The following is a 16,027-nucleotide window of genomic DNA, read 5'->3' as shown; positions in this document are numbered from 1 at the left end:
ATATATATCTTTCCATCTTCCCTTTAACTATGAACTGTTTTCCTTTGCGTGTTTTGACCACCAGGTGTCACCAAACTCCGTGACGTAAAGCAAAGCAAAGCAATGCGCTCGCTTTTCAAACGGCACAGAATCGTCTAGAAATTTTCCATTTTTATTTCTTTAAAGCTAACTTTATATCATATAAAAACTTTGCGTGATTGGATCTTGTATATAATTGATTTCTTCAATTATTGTTCATTTCTTATGTGTCCAAACTAAAGAGTGAGTCACATGCATTAGTCAATATTTAACGTCTATTATCAGCTACTACTGTTGTTGCTCTGTTAATCTGCACATCTTAATATGATACCTGTTTTGTGTTATTAAGTAATTTCAGTCGCACCCTGGATGAAGAACCTGCACCATTTGCTCTTTAAAAAACATTTGAGATGATAAACAAAGGAACAAAGGGGGCTGGGACTTTTTTCCTCTTTTTTTTTTCCTGTGTATTGAAATGAATGTTGGCAGCTACAAGTACTTCTTTCATGTCTCGAAGCCCATTGCGGTCTAGAGGAAAACCTTTTGGCTGTCGAAGTCCTGCACCACAACATTCATCTCCAAACGTCCCACCTCTGTTTGTTTTTGTCATTGTTAATAGCCGAGACAAGCTTCCTATGATCAACAATATTACATTGACCTCGACTCTATAGCAGCATGACTGATTTTGCCTTCAGATTCAATACAGCTTCCTGTGTTTATGAATATCTTGGCTGCTTTTCTCTGATTCATTAGTCAACAACAATATGTAGGAAGGTCCGTGCAGCTTCTAGAACCAGTGCGTAATATTCTAAAGCGGGCCTAAGTAGCATGTTTTGCAAAAGGGGTTATTTATAACAGTGCGACCTGGATGATGTGTTGAACTAAAATCATTGCACCTTGGGGTTTATGCTCCTGTGACTAAACTGTTCGGCCTCGCCAAGTCCTGTTAATCACACTAGTATCATGTGGGTATGTTGTTCCTTTCCGTTGTTTATCACATTCCTGATTCATTCTGGCACTGTGTTTAGAAACATTATTACACAGAAGGGAAACCCTCCTGTCTGTGCGGGATTTCCTCTTGTTTTCAATAATAAAAGGGCTCAGACTAAATTAATCCAGAACAAGATGCAGCTGGTTTCAGTTCGTAATTCAAAAGTTGAGGAGATCAACAGCCACAGAACGTAGCCGTGGTATTTTGTGATTTTATTTTTTTAGTAATTAAAGTAGGAAAACTTTGTAGAGCAACATTTCTTTACAATCCAATATTTTTGCCAGTATATCTCTATTTATTGACCTTCATGGACATTTTCTTTGCAAAATAGCACATGCTCACCCAGATTTCATCAATCGCATAGGTGACCATTAATTTTCAATGGTATTTAGTAGGGGTGCATCAATTGCTGTTCTCCGGTTGATCGCCAATTATCGATCTTTTAAAAAGCTTAACCTGCCAATTCCGATTTAGGCCGATACCAATTTTTTTGTCTGAAAGGTAGCTGAAATGGGGTGACTATTATTAATTGTAAAGACATAACTTGGTGGGTCGGTCTGTCAGGCAAACCTTTCTCACCAGAGAGCAGAAGAAGACAGCGGTTGATTCTTAGACTTTCTTAGACTTTCCAGAAGTGAAATGAAGATATCAGTGCACCCAGACATTCGCTTGGCGTTTAAGCAAGTAGCAAAATGAAATGCAGCGCCTCCACAGTGAGTGCACTACAAAGAATGTGCTTTGAACTCCGTAGCATTCACTTGTCACCATATGTCATCTTTGATCATGAAGAAACTACAGTGGTGGGAAAAAGTGTTTGCCCACTTCCTGATTTTCTTCTGTTTTTGTGCATCCACATTTCAGTGTTTCAGAACATCAAACCCATTTAGATATTAATGAAAGACAACATAAGTAAACCACAAAATGCTCTCACTGTGGTTCGCCAGAGTCTCAAAGCTTTAGAAAAGACTTTGTAACAAGATCTTCATTACTTTCTTTCTCATTTGTTCCTGATTTTCTTTGGATCTCTTTTCACTTTTTCACAAAAGGGGGCGTGTGGGTTTGGATTTTGTCTCTTCCATAATAATAAACATATTCATTTGAAAACTGAATTTTGCGTTTTTCTTGTGCTGTCTTTGTCTAATATTTAAATTGGTTTGATGTTCTAATACACCAAAATGTGAAAAACATGCAGAAACAATAGGAAATCAGGAAGGAGGCAAATGATTTTTCACACCACCGTGGCAGGGATTGTGTGACGCTCAGTGTGCTTTACTGAAGTTGCATTCAATAACACTGACACATCTTCATCGGCTTGTGCCAACATGGGAGCAGGTTCGCAGTCTTCCTGTAACCATACGCCGCTAATGAAGTCTGTTTCTACACTTATCTGCTAGTTAACATCACCCCAGCGAATTACTGAGTGTCCTCAGAAATATTTCAAGAACTTAAGACATTAGTTTTGTTGTAAGTGTAGTGATGCTTTCCAAAAATACATTTCCGGTGCAGGTTGCAGCAGTCACTAAGGCTCTGAAGCTGGCCGAACAAACAGCAAAGGTCCAGAAAATCTTCTTATGTACAAGGATTCTATCTTTTTTACATTTTATTTTTCACATTTTTCTGGTATCGAGCTAAATACCCGCCGACTGTTAACTTGTCTGTTTTTTTTTTGTTTTTTTTTATCAGTCACTCACCCTGTTTCCAGGCTTAAAACAAAACCGGTATACGCATTCCTCATGTTGTCACCTCATTTATTTTATAATTTATCAAAATCATGCAAAGTTGGCATTTTTAATGGACTTTTAATGCAACTTTTAGAGCAACTTTGCATTAAAAGTGTCATTATTTACCGAATGACACTTTATGACAACTGTCATAAACATTCATAAAGACTTCTTTATGTTCATGACAGGTGTTATGTCATGTCTATGACAGTGTCATGTCAGTCTTATGCACACCCCTTCAAATAGTGTTACCGAAACAGTAACCCCATTGTTCTCTGTGACAGTCGAAATAACACAAATTATTGCTGTTAGTTTTTGACTGTAACTTTAAAAAAAGTGCCCAATAATTGTGACAAAATCCTTCAGTTTCTCTAAGCAGCTCTTCTGGTTCTTAAGGTAGAGGATGCACAGAGGATATAATCCCGAAGGCAACCGACCTGGGATCGATTCCCGACCTTGACACAGTTGCTGCATGTCTTCCTGCCTTTTCTCTCTATCTGGTAACTGTCAAAAAAGCCCAAAAAAATCGAAGAAGAAGAAGGAGGAGGTAACTTAAAGAAAATTATCACTTGTAGACAGAGCCATTCTTCGCATTTGCAGATGTGCAGCCGTTTGGCTCATTAGGATGAAACTTAAGTTTGATGTCCACTTAAAAATGTATGCATGTATGAGATTTAGATGTAAAAATGAGAAAAATGCTCCCAATAAAAGACTGTAAATGCAGCAAAATTCTCTTCTGTGGTTTAAGGAAAATATTTTAAAAACCATACATTTCTGTTACACTCTGCAATGCAAACATAAAATGTAAATAATATGAAGTAGTTCGGGAAGTTGTCTAAAATAATAAAAAAAAGCTTTACTGGGGAAAAGAATCAGCTTTTTATTGCTTCTTTTACTAACCAGTGAATATGAATGGCCAGCTGCTGCTTTTGACAGGTAAAAATGCACTTAAAATTAAATAAAACAAAAGCAAGAAAAATAATAATAAGTCGAAATGACATGCACCTTTGATGGATTTCTGCAGGTTTCTCTTCGAACCCCCAGACAGACTCAGCGAAGTAAGTGTGTGTGAGTGACCCAGCAGCCAGCTAGCAGCAGCCGTGCTTTCCTGATTTACAGCCGCAAAAAGTGGAAACATTTTCTTCCCCGGCGGGATCCAGGGGTGGCTGCATGAACGTTTGTACCATTAATCTTGGTGGCTGTGGTGGCCAGCGGAGAGTGTGTTTAACCCGGGACAAGGCTTATAATTGGAAGCACACCTCCCTGCATTCATCTGCAGGAAGCAGCCCGGGCCTCCGTGTGTGAGCGGGAAGCTGCGGGCCGACAAAGAGAGGAAAGTGCATACATGGGCCAGGCATGCGATGTGATCACAGTGCGGTATTTGAGGGCTGCGATCACCTCATTAGAATGTGCAGGTGGATGGAGGGCAGGATGGAGAGAGCCGTGAGACAAGGCAATGAGGCAAGCTGAGCAAATAGTCACTTATTTGCTATGTTTCAATCCGACATTGATCAACCATGAGTGTGCACAACGGACCGACCGCTGAAGGATGACTCATCGTCAGTGAAACAATGAGCTGTAAACTTTCAAACGCATATTTTTTCTAGGAAAATCTGTGTTCATACGTGTCAGTTGCAACAATTTAGGATGCCGAAAGGCCATAAAATACGCATTCCACATCACAATTTTCTTTGCAAAAGTTAATCTTCGTCTTACGTTCCTGCATCTGCTGAATTGAAGTTCACAGTGGCTGTGAAAGTTATTTTTCATGAGAATCCGAATCTGCACTGCTGCATGTTTGCGTTTTGTGCCCTCTGACATCCCCTGATCCCCTGTCCGTCACGAGCCAYTTTGTCTCCGAGCAAATCGGAAACACATGGAGTCGAGATGAACCTGAAGACTAACTAGAACCTTTAGGAAGTCCTGCTTTACCAGTCACAATTTGGTGGAAGCAACAGATCAAAAACCGATCAAAAAAGAGCAAACCCCAAATTCAAAACTAATGAAACTAATAGAGTTTGGACAGTCGTGTCGTTCTAAAAGAATGCTAACTAGATTTTCCGTACTTCAACATTTCTCAATATCAATACATGCCACACCTTTCTGTTCTCTTGTAAGAATGTATATTATGAAATAAATTTWATATTCTTGCATGTACAAGACTAAAACACCCAACCCCCACCTCCAACACGCACAAATGTAATTAAAAAGTGATATTTTAAAATGTTTTTGACTGTGTAAAATCATGGAGCATAAACTTAATTCCAATAGACAGACAGGGATTTTGTAAGCCTATCCCAGTTTGGAAAACTGTGCTATTGGAGAAACATAATGCGGTCTTTTGTAAAATGGGTATAAAAACAAAAAGATTGATGAGTTCACCCTTTGTTTTCTCCTGTAACAGTAAAACAGGCGTGTTGTGGAGGGCAACGCAGGGCGAGGCAGGGGGATTCTTACAATGGACAATGGGAAATGTGCATCACAACATCCATTGTGTTCTCAAGTAAAGCGTCTCCCAGTTTAATCCATGGAGTCCAAATATCTCCACCTCTGAATCTGACCSAGGATCGCATGTTTTCTTGAACAGAGTAGCATTCCTTCGCCCGGGAATCCACAACAAAAACCTTCTATTTCTGTGTCTTGACATTTACCCAGCTTTGAGGAATGACCCAAGCTCCACTGCACAGAAYAAACCCGCGTATTTAGCAGGAAAACTAACCCGCCACATGGTGAAACATGGTAGGGGCAGCATTATGCTTTGGGAATTCTTCAGCAGGAATGGGGAAGCTGGTCAGAGTTAATGAGAAAATTAATTAAGTTAAATCCTGGGGAAAAAAAATTATAAAAAACAAACAAACATGAGAACACTTGAGATCCCAGAGTCACAGCCAGAGTCACAATGGATCGGTTTTAGATCAAAGCAGATTCATGTGTGCGCGCGCGTGTGTGTGCGTGTGTGTGTGTGTGTGCGTGTGTGTGTGTGTGTTTGATCTTTTGGTGAAAGATCTGACCAAATGAGAATCTGTGGCAACACCTTTAAAAAATTTTGTTTTTATCCAATCTGACTAAGTTTGAGCTACTTAGCAAAAGGAGGATAAATGGGTATAAATGTCCGCCTCCAGATGAGTAAATATGGGGGATCGGGGGAGGACATATACACTCCACACTTTTGAAAACCATGTATAATAATGCACTATGTCTTTCTATCACATTAAATCATGATAAAATACAATGAACATTGTAGCTGTAACATCAAAAAGTCAGTAAAAGTGGAGAGAATATGTTTGCAAGGCACTGTGCAATAGAGGACCTACAATAAACAAGGCTTTGCACCAGGAAAGTTAATGGTTTATGTGTATAATGTTGACTATTTGTGCAGCTTTCGTACACTTTAGTTGCATTAAATAAGTTCACACACTGCAAAAACACTAAATCCTATCAAGAAGCTTTGGTGTAGCTCCTACACCAAAAATGACAAAACTAACTTTGAAGTAACTTTTCAACAATACATGGGATCTTGGCTTTAAGTCAATAATTCCTTAATATTGATTTTTAAAAAAGTACTAGTTCCACTGGCAGATTATTTTACTTATAAGATGGGAAAAAATGTCTTGTTGTAAGTGAAATAATCTGCTAGTGGAACTATTAAGGAATCATTAACTTAAAACAAGTCCCTAGTATCTTGCTGAAAAGTTACTTCTAAGTTAGTTTAGTCTTATTTCAAGTGTACTAAGCTATTTGCAGTTGAAACTGGACCAAAAATACTTGGTGAGGTTTTGTGTTTTTGCAGTGTAGGTACTTTCCCACCTTCGGTTCAATCTTTGTCATACATTTCCCTCCACCAAAACCCCCCCCCCCAAAAAACACGTCGAATCCAGCATGGAGGACCGGTTCTCACACACTCGGCCGCCGTGTGCATTTTGGATTCTTTGAAAGCGCTGCCTCTCCCAGCGGGGGGTTCCTGCTTAATCGAGGAAAGCGTCTCAAGCTCGGCCTCGGAGACCAATACAGGATAAATCAAGGAAGCCYGCTTTGCTCTCGACATTGCATCCCCTCCCCTCGCCCCCGTCAATGTTCCCCCTGGCAGTCCCAATCTAGCATTACGTTCGAAAACAGCCTGGATCCTCATCAGTTGAGGTGTCAGGTGGGCATTGGGGGCGACCGATTGGCTGATTAACAGTGTTTGCTTTGGCTGCACCCGTCAGACTGACGGTCTCCACTTTGGAGCAGCGGGGGGATTTCCTCAAGGTTAATCTCATCAATAATGAACAATGCCACATTTCTGCCTGAGGGAAGCAGGTAGCAGGAGGGTGTGACGGTGGGATGAGGKGGAGCGGTAGGTACCAGCTGGGTGCTGACTGATATGATCTGGTCAGTTATTACAGCGCTGCCACTCAYGGCTTTAATTGCTTACCTTGAATGGAGCACAATGTGCATGAGAGGAAGTCCGTGTTTAGATGTCTATCAGCGTTTGGCAGGTTTATAGCGTAATTGTGCCCTTATCAGCACTTCTATTGTGGAAACCTCTGTTTATGAGATGCTGTTAACAGTACGGACCTCGTGTATGGTAAGAATAGCTGTTGTATGCGTGGAATGACTTTYCCTTTTTATGCATGAATACGCTAGGAAAAGGTCAGGCAATATGTCAGAGCAGAAGGCAGGCAGCRACTCAAATATTCTCCAAAAGGATTTCTAAACCTTTAATTACTCCTCGTTCTGTGCTTATTGTCCGCACATAAATAAAAGCAATAGAAGACCTGTTAAAGGTACAACTGACAGACTGGTTTTATCTGATGCTTGTGCCGCCCTGGGAAACCACCCATATGACCAACTGAATTGAGGTTGTTTAATCCACTTTGTAACACTTTGTCATAGCAAAAGACAAAGAATACTTAATCATCTTTCAGAATATCTTTCTGTCCGAGGCTTTAAAYAAATAGTCAAGGTTTGCAAAGTTTTTTTTTTTTTTTAGCGAACATTTAGCAGAAGAAAAACACCTTTACTTAAAAGATCATTTAGTTTGATGTGTATTGGAAACCATCTAAGCTGCATCATGACAGCCTCATAGTTATGAGCTTTGCATCTTATGCAGCGCAGTACTTAAATGTAAGTTTTTTATATGTTTCTTAAAGCTACAATTTACCAACAGTTAAATAGTTGTAATAATGCCCTCTGTTGCTGAGTAATTGTGCCAAAAATGTGTCCCCCCCCCCAACCTGGACCCCATTATCCAATCTTTTTAAATAAATAATAAGGGGAAAATGTTTGGGAAGCCATTGAGCGAGTATGTTTTCCTCTGGAAGTTCAAAAAGGCAATTACAATCACTCCTCTCAGGATGAAAGCTATTGTTTTTTCTGCCAAGTTCAGATGCTTACAACTKTGTGCCACATTAAAGACAATGCTAGAAAAATCGSTGATTTGCCCAGAGTGCCTAAACGAAACCAGGCTTCGGCGAAGAAATGTTACTCTCTGTGGAGTATTGACACCTTTCCAAAGCTGAATAACAACCRAGATAAATAATTTGGGTTTCATTACGTTTCAATAAGATTTGATGTGACAGCAGCCAAAAAACAACAACAAAGGGATTCTTTTAGAAAACCTACTCCAGAGGTCTGCTGAACTCTTGAGAAGATGCTGGAGAAGGACTCAGAGGACGGAAGCAGTTCAGCTTTCAAMACAGCAGTGAGCCAAAGTTTGGTTTCAGTTAGCAGCGGAGAGTTTTTACACATTAAGAAAACCGCAGAATCACAACATTTACAAAAGAAAACAAACAAAACTGCTGGTAAGATGTAAGAACAAGAATTACAAGCTCTCAGTGTAAAGCTTGGTTATATGTACAACACGCTCAACTATACACCTAAATGYAAATAGACACAWATACACAAAAGGARAGGAATGTAAAAACAACAATATGCAATCATTAAAAATACATCGAATGGAATKTAAAGTGCATTTATACACAATTTTAAAATGAAAAATACAAACATCAATGCATGCATCCAGAGCTACACACTCAACCTGACTGAGTCCACAGAGGGAAAGCAGGTGAAGATACAGCAATAGTAACACAGAAGAAGAACTAAGGAAGTGATTTCTTCCAACTAAGGTAAGTATAAGTGTGAATATTTATAAAGGACTGGGTTAGCAAGCTTTTCAATTTYGAGACACATATGTACATCTTTGAGGTAAAAAAAAAAAATTCTAACTATTATATAATAAGTCTGTATTGTAACAAATTGTGCATACAGTGGCGCACTATACTCATCTTTGTTTTCTATATTGTGCATTCGCAAGGCAGTGAAGTTTATCTAACTTATGGCTTGAATTGTGAAATCTGCCTGCGCTGCTTTACGCATTTTTCATTGTTTTTTCAAAGTCCTCTGAGACAAAGTTAAATCTCAACATGGAGTTATTTTTCTCCCCAAACTCCATGTTGCCAACGACTTCTCCGACGACATCCTGCAGCTGACGGGCGAAAGAAGCCCCTCACTCCTAACTTAGTGCTGCGTGTATTTTCTCCACACGAGTTCAGTCTGTTAAGATCTATTAATGTCATCGTCTCTGTCTGACCCGCTGCCTTTAACGAATGACAATACTGAGATTATACAGAGATGCCAAAGCAGTGATTAATGTTTGCTTTTAATAGTCTAATAAAAATCCAGAGCTGTTCTAAAAAGACTGTCTGCAGATCATTAATTATTAGTGTTTTTATACGATCAGATTATAAGGTGATTGCACAGAAAGMACATCCATCTTTTGTGGATCGTTCAGATGAACGTGGTTTTTAGCAGGATGTGAGACCTTTGCTGCTAAAAAGATTCACACTTGTGAACTTTTTAATTCTGCACCTTTATACATCCTTCATTCAGCAGATGTTGGACCTCGTTATTGGCTTTCGTGACTCATAGCTTCAGTAAATACAGTAGATTTGTTATATAAACAACTTAAGCGATTGGGTTTAAACMTTGGTTTTGATGACTAAAAGGTTTTCCTTGTCCAAGTCAATATTAACTCAGCTGATGGGAGCAATCTGATGTGTTTTTGAGGAATTCAGATAAGATCTTGGGAGTTTCAGGTCAGACCCATTTGTTTGACACAGACAACACCCAGATTTAAGTAGCATCTGGTACCAGTCGTTTATTTTTCTATTTTTCAGCCTCTCTCTGGTGTGATTTTATTTTTTGTGTTATCCTGAAGACTGAAAAGACAAGCACAAAGTAACTTGTTGCTATGTAGTGGAAAGAATTAAAAATATGTTTTTTGGTTTTTAATMATTTTTCTACAAAWAAATATATAAAMGTGTGGCTAGAAATGACCTTTYATTGCAGTTCATTGACGTTTTAATGTACGTCTCAACCAAAGTGTATTASAGTCCTTCTGCAAAAAACTGTCTCAGGGTGTAAAGTGGACTAAACACCAGCCCTGTTTAGTCCACTTTAAGTGAACTCYGTCGCTGCTTGAATGCATCGRTGAACATCAARCATACTGGAGACCGTTCCAAAAGCAGGAAGCAGACTACAGCACAAAGCATTCTGGGTAAACACAACCTAAACAAATGCAAGAGGGAGAAATGGCTGGTGGTCTTTTACCAGAGACAACAGAGAAATCCTAAAATCTGACGCCACTCCATTTTTGTTTACATCTTGTGAAGAAGGAAGTTGCGCTCATGTCTTGTTCAGAGGTGTTTGTGTCATTTCCTTCAGTAGTTCTTGGAGCAGCGCCACCACAGGCGAGGAGGAGGAACAGGTTTTTCAAACGCCTTCATTTGACAGTGCAGTGAGAAAGCAAACCACAGCAGCTGAAAATGGAACAATTGTTGCARTTCTGGTCTCTAATCCAACCAATAGTACAAGACTATCAAGTTTAAAAATATCTTAAGTTCATTGAAATTCTGCTGTTTTCGACATTAAAATAATTATTGGAAAAAAACCCAACAATTTTATCCAGCTGTCATTAAACATGAAAACAGTACAATTTAATTTCCCKTCACAAACATCAGTACCAGAAGGGAAACTAGAGCAAGTACATTTTTTAAAGGAACTTTTYTGTCATTTCAATGGAAAACTGACTCATAATAGCAAGACTTTTGTCTTGCCATCATCAGCATTGGTCTACAGCCATTATCTAAGCATATTTGTTACTACAGAAACATTTACAGTACTTGTTGGAAGGGTTAGGACGTTAGGTATTTAAGACCTTATTTAGAAGTGTTATGTTGCCGAACGCTAGATGAAGATACCATCTTTGTATCCTAAAAATATCCCTGCCATACTCTGTACGACAGAGTGGCGCTTGGAGCGTCTCCCACTGGGACTCCTGACTAAGAACAGCACACAGTCAACAAGCGTGTTGCCTTTTTGTCATATCAGGGCATATTGGAAAAGGACAGCAAGTGAGCCAGAGACAGTTCCTCCTCCAGATTCTCAGGCCTCGGCAGGTCTGTCTCAGAGGCAGGTTCCTGTGTTTGTGCCTGTTCCTGTCTCCYGCTGTCACACCGAGGCGCGTCGCCATTGTTTCCGCAGCGAGCGCCGGAGGTCAGGGCTTCTCTCTCTCTCGCTCTTTCTCTGCCGACCACACGGCCCAGCCAAGGGAGGGGAGCCTGGAGAAAGCAGAAGGCAAAGCTCCAAACAAAGCCTGCCGACGCCTAAACTCGAGATGCAGCCAGAGAATGGAGCRGTGAGGTGTTGATTCTGGTAGTGCATGTAATGCACACAGCTCCCTCGCACATGCACACGTCCACCTTTTGTTGTACTGGAGGGGGATTCCAGGTTTTCTTGTAAACATTCTGCAGGTAAACAGACTCGGTGTCTGGCACATGGAGATTAGAGACAGGTCATTTTGTTCTGTTCTTTTCTCTTCTGAGCGCGCTTTGCTTTGCTTTTCATCCGTTGACCCCTGGATATGAGCAGAAATAGGTATTTGGATGTTAAACTCCTTGCCCCCAAACAAAAGCAAACAACAGAACTTGTAGTTTCTTTGGTACTTTTATATTTCTGTGTCTCCACTTGATTGCAGGGTGGATGGTTGGGACCAGATGGGTCATTGTTTCCTCCTCCTTACCCCAGAAAATGCAGAAGTTATTGTTTTTGGTCCCAAACATGGAATAAGCAATTGGGACTCAATGAAACTCAATTACTCTAAATGCATTTTTAACATTTTACATAAAAATAGGCAGAATGAAGGGTTTCCTAACCAAACACCTTAAAGCACCTTAAAGCATCTGGGGCCTTTAAGGTGCAATGTCAAAAACAAGATGAATGCTTTTGGGTAACATCCAGCTCAGATTTCTGATTAAACACAGATTTCCGTGTTCACTGCATCTCAGCAGATTTGTTGGATTAAGAACGTCAAATGTATATGTATTGCAGAAATTGGGGGCAATTTACACATGAAATTACCATGATATTTGCTTTGGCGTATAAGTCTGAAACATTCCTCGCCTTCCCAAAATAAACTGTTCCTGTGTGGCAGCCGATAGGTCATGTCGTACTGTTTTTAAAGTAATTATCCTCATAACTGTGTTAATTGTGCATTAAGGAGCTCAAGGTTGTTAAACTTACTTTGCTCCATAGCTTCGTTACAGAAGTAGCACTTGGTGAGAGAATATGTCAAATCTTTTATTTTAAACATTTGTTTGTCCAGCAACTTTCCACTGTACACATTTTAAGGTTTAGCTCTCTGGCACCTTGTTAGACTCACATCTGGGAGTAACTGCAGATCCCTCTGTGTTATGTGTAGTGATGAAACCGGGGCGGCTGTAGCTGTTTCTTTCTTTTTGAAAGCCNCGTGTCTGGCACATGGAGATTAGAGACAGGTCATTTTGTTCTGTTCTTTTCTCTTCTGAGCGCGCTTTGCTTTGCTTTTCATCAGTTGACCCCTGGGTATGAGCAGAAATAGGTATTTGGATGTTAAACTCCTTGCCCCCAAACAAAAGCAAACAACAGAACTTGTAGTTTCTTTGGTACTTTTATATTTCTGTGTCTCCACTTGATTGCAGGGTGGATGGTTGGGACCAGATGGGTCATTGTTTCCTCCTCCTTACCCCAGAAAATGCAGAAGTTATTGTTTTTGGTCYCARACATGGAATAAGCAATTGGGACTCAATGAAACTCAATTACTCTAAATGCATTTTTAACATTTTACATAAAAATAGGCAGAATGAAGGGTTTCCTAACCAAACACCTTAAAGCACCTTAAAGCATCTGGGGCCTTTAAGGTGCAATGTCAAAAACAAGATGAATGCTTTTGGGTAACATCCAGCTCAGATTTCTGATTAAACACAGATTTCCGTGTTCACTGCATCTCRGCAGATTTGTTGGATTAAGAACGTCAAATGTATATGTATTGCAGAAATTGGGGGCAATTTACACATGAAATTACCATGATATTTGCTTTGGCGTATAAGTCTGAAACATTCCTCGCCTTCCCAAAATAAACTGTTCCTGTGTGGCAGCCGATAGGTCATGTCGTACTGTTTTTAAAGTAATTATCCTCATAACTGTGTTAATTGTGCATTAAGGAGCTCAAGGTTGTTAAACTTACTTTGCTCCATAGCTTCGTTACAGAAGTAGCACTTGGTGAGAGAATATGTCAAATCTTTTATTTTAAACATTTGTTTGTCCAGCAACTTTCCACTGTACACATTTTAAGGTTTAGCTCTCTGGCACCTTGTTAGACTCACATCTGGGAGTAACTGCAGATCCCTCTGTGTTATGTGTAGTGATGAAACCGGGGCGGCTGTAGCTGTTTCTTTCTTTTTGAAAGCCGCCTTAAATCTCCCTGGTTCTAAAGAAAAAACCTCCGTCACTCAGCGCGGCTTAAATGAATCTGTCCATCCAGACCCAGAATGAAACTAAAGTCCGACTGAAGTGCTGCCAAAATCATGCCAAACTCGCCACCCCGTCCCCAGTCCTTCATTCTTTAAGCAAAATCAATTATTGCGGCAGATCGTTGCACCGATTATATGTCTTACTGCCAACTACCACAGCAAGAGGAACATGCTCACGTACTGTAAGTCGTAAAAGATTAAAGGCAACACTGATTCCAAAACGTTTCCTTTTCTGTTAAACATTTTCAGCCGGAAAGATTTTCCTCTAAAAGTCGGCTTTCTTCCACAGACTTTCACATGATAGAGGGGCCAAAACAAATCCAGTAATGCTGAAAGAAATCTATACGTAAAGGRTCACAATTGTTGGCACAAATTCTGTACGTAACTTTATGTCTTGTGCGTATTGTTGCAGTGAAAGATCAAACTTTAGGATTTGTATTTATGTTTTACCAAAGCRGAGAAGRCGATTGCGAYATGGAGAGTGACCAACATTCTGGCTTGCAGCTCTGTTTGCTGCTAAAGGCGTGTAAAATATCAAAAATATCTTTCTATTACACATTTTGGAGCAAGAGTGATGACACTCAATAAATTAGAATATTATTGAGCAGGKTTTTTTTTTACAAAGTCAACACAATTATTAATTACACACAGACTGAATTGTGACATTTAAAATTAGAGTATTACATAACACCGATACACCCAACGTCTCCCCTAAAAAAAACAAACAAAAAAACTTATTATAGTAAAACATTTTATAATATAGAGATGTGGGGTTAATGAAAAGTTTGSTTTAGCTTAAAGGTTATTATTTTCAAAGAATTTTAATCTGACAAATGAGCCTAATCAGAAAATATTCTTCTAATTTATTGAATATGACTGTACACAGGTTTGAAAGTAAGTTTTTAACTTTATCAGAATGATTCTGGATAATGTTCGGAGCGACCCAATCAGAGTCACGACTTGAATCTGGTGGGGAATCTGTGGAGGGGGATAAATATTAGGGTGATGGTAAAGAGGCCCTCCATCCTCACTGCCAAAGATAAATGATTAAATTACCAGAACAGATTGATCACTTGTTATAGGAAACAAACGTYTGGCAACAATGACCCATCTGCTTTTAAATCCGGTCCTAATGATGAGTCCATCCAAACTTCTAATCAGACCTAAATGAATGATAAGAACTGTTTCCAGTATCTACAAGACACATAAACAGAGTAATCCCCTGTAGGGTTTCATATGGCAATATCCCTGAGCATTATTCAGCATTGTTATAATAATATTTTTCCACTTTGATGGTAAAAATCCAGACTGAATCACATACATTTCTAATTTCACCCCCTCTGAGCTCAGAGAGCCCGTATCGTCCAACATCAGTCCCATTCTTCTAGATTTACCAGCACTCCTTTTGCTAAAGCTTTGGGTTCAGCCAAGTTTCAAAATGCAACGATAAACTACCTTAGAAAGCGCAAAGTGTCAATGGAGGCAGATGAATGGGCCGTGAAACGTTAGGCAATCCACCGAGTTAAGAGGTGTACACGACGCTCACTTTGGAGGAATCATATACCCACTCAGTCCTCTTCCCATTCTCCCTGASATTACCCTCRGCGCAAACAGTGAGTATAAACATCCTTTATCTGCCTCCTCATCTCCTTTTCTTTATGTGCTGTGTGACCCAGCTTTTCTCCCGTGGCGTTATTTGCTCAGCTGGCAGCARAGGTCTGAACTTTCTGAACTGCGTTAACCTTCAGCGTCCCTGCTGGCTTGATATGTTACGCTGACTGACGTCTGAAAAGACATATCCAGCCTTCACCTAAGTGCTTTGCATACATAAACATATTATACCGTGGTGGTCATAAAAAGCCAAAAACATGACATGAAAACTCTGCATGGGACGCAGACTTCTTCTACTTTTAATCTAGGCCCATTTGGCAGAGGTCAGAAAGCGTCCGCRCTGCGCTCCCATCAAGTAGCAAAGTCCTGCAAGGCTTTGGCTCGGGCCGTGAAATCCGACATTTTCCGGCTCAGATCAAGTTCTTAGCTAATGGCTCGCRTCATCTGGTCCTGATGAAGAAAGGAAATACGCGGAGAGCCTCGCGTAAAGCCGGCGATTTCACCGTTCACGGCCTGCTCTGGTTTGTCCAAACAGAGGCAGAGTGTCTGCGACAGATTCCAGCCATGATAAAGAGGTCTGTTGACATTATGAGTTTAAAAATCTCAAAGCAGACACGAGCTGCAGTGCCTCATCTTTATGAAGAGGTAATGAATGGGAATTTAGGTGAAAAATAAACACGGGTTTAGAGGATTTGACAGCTTTTATTACACGATAGCATAGCGGAAAGGGGCCAGAAACATCGTTGCTGGTGGAAAACTGCATATTAGGGCTGTAACGATTCATCGAATGATTCGAGCAGCTCGATTTCTGCCTCCGCCTCAGTCTACGTGAAATTATGTTTTACGAATTTAGCATA

Source organism: Poecilia reticulata, linkage group LG1 (genome assembly GCF_000633615.1).
Source record: "Poecilia reticulata strain Guanapo linkage group LG1, Guppy_female_1.0+MT, whole genome shotgun sequence".
NCBI lineage: Eukaryota > Metazoa > Chordata > Actinopteri > Cyprinodontiformes > Poeciliidae > Poecilia > Poecilia reticulata.
Note: the sequence above shows the minus strand (reverse complement) of the source record.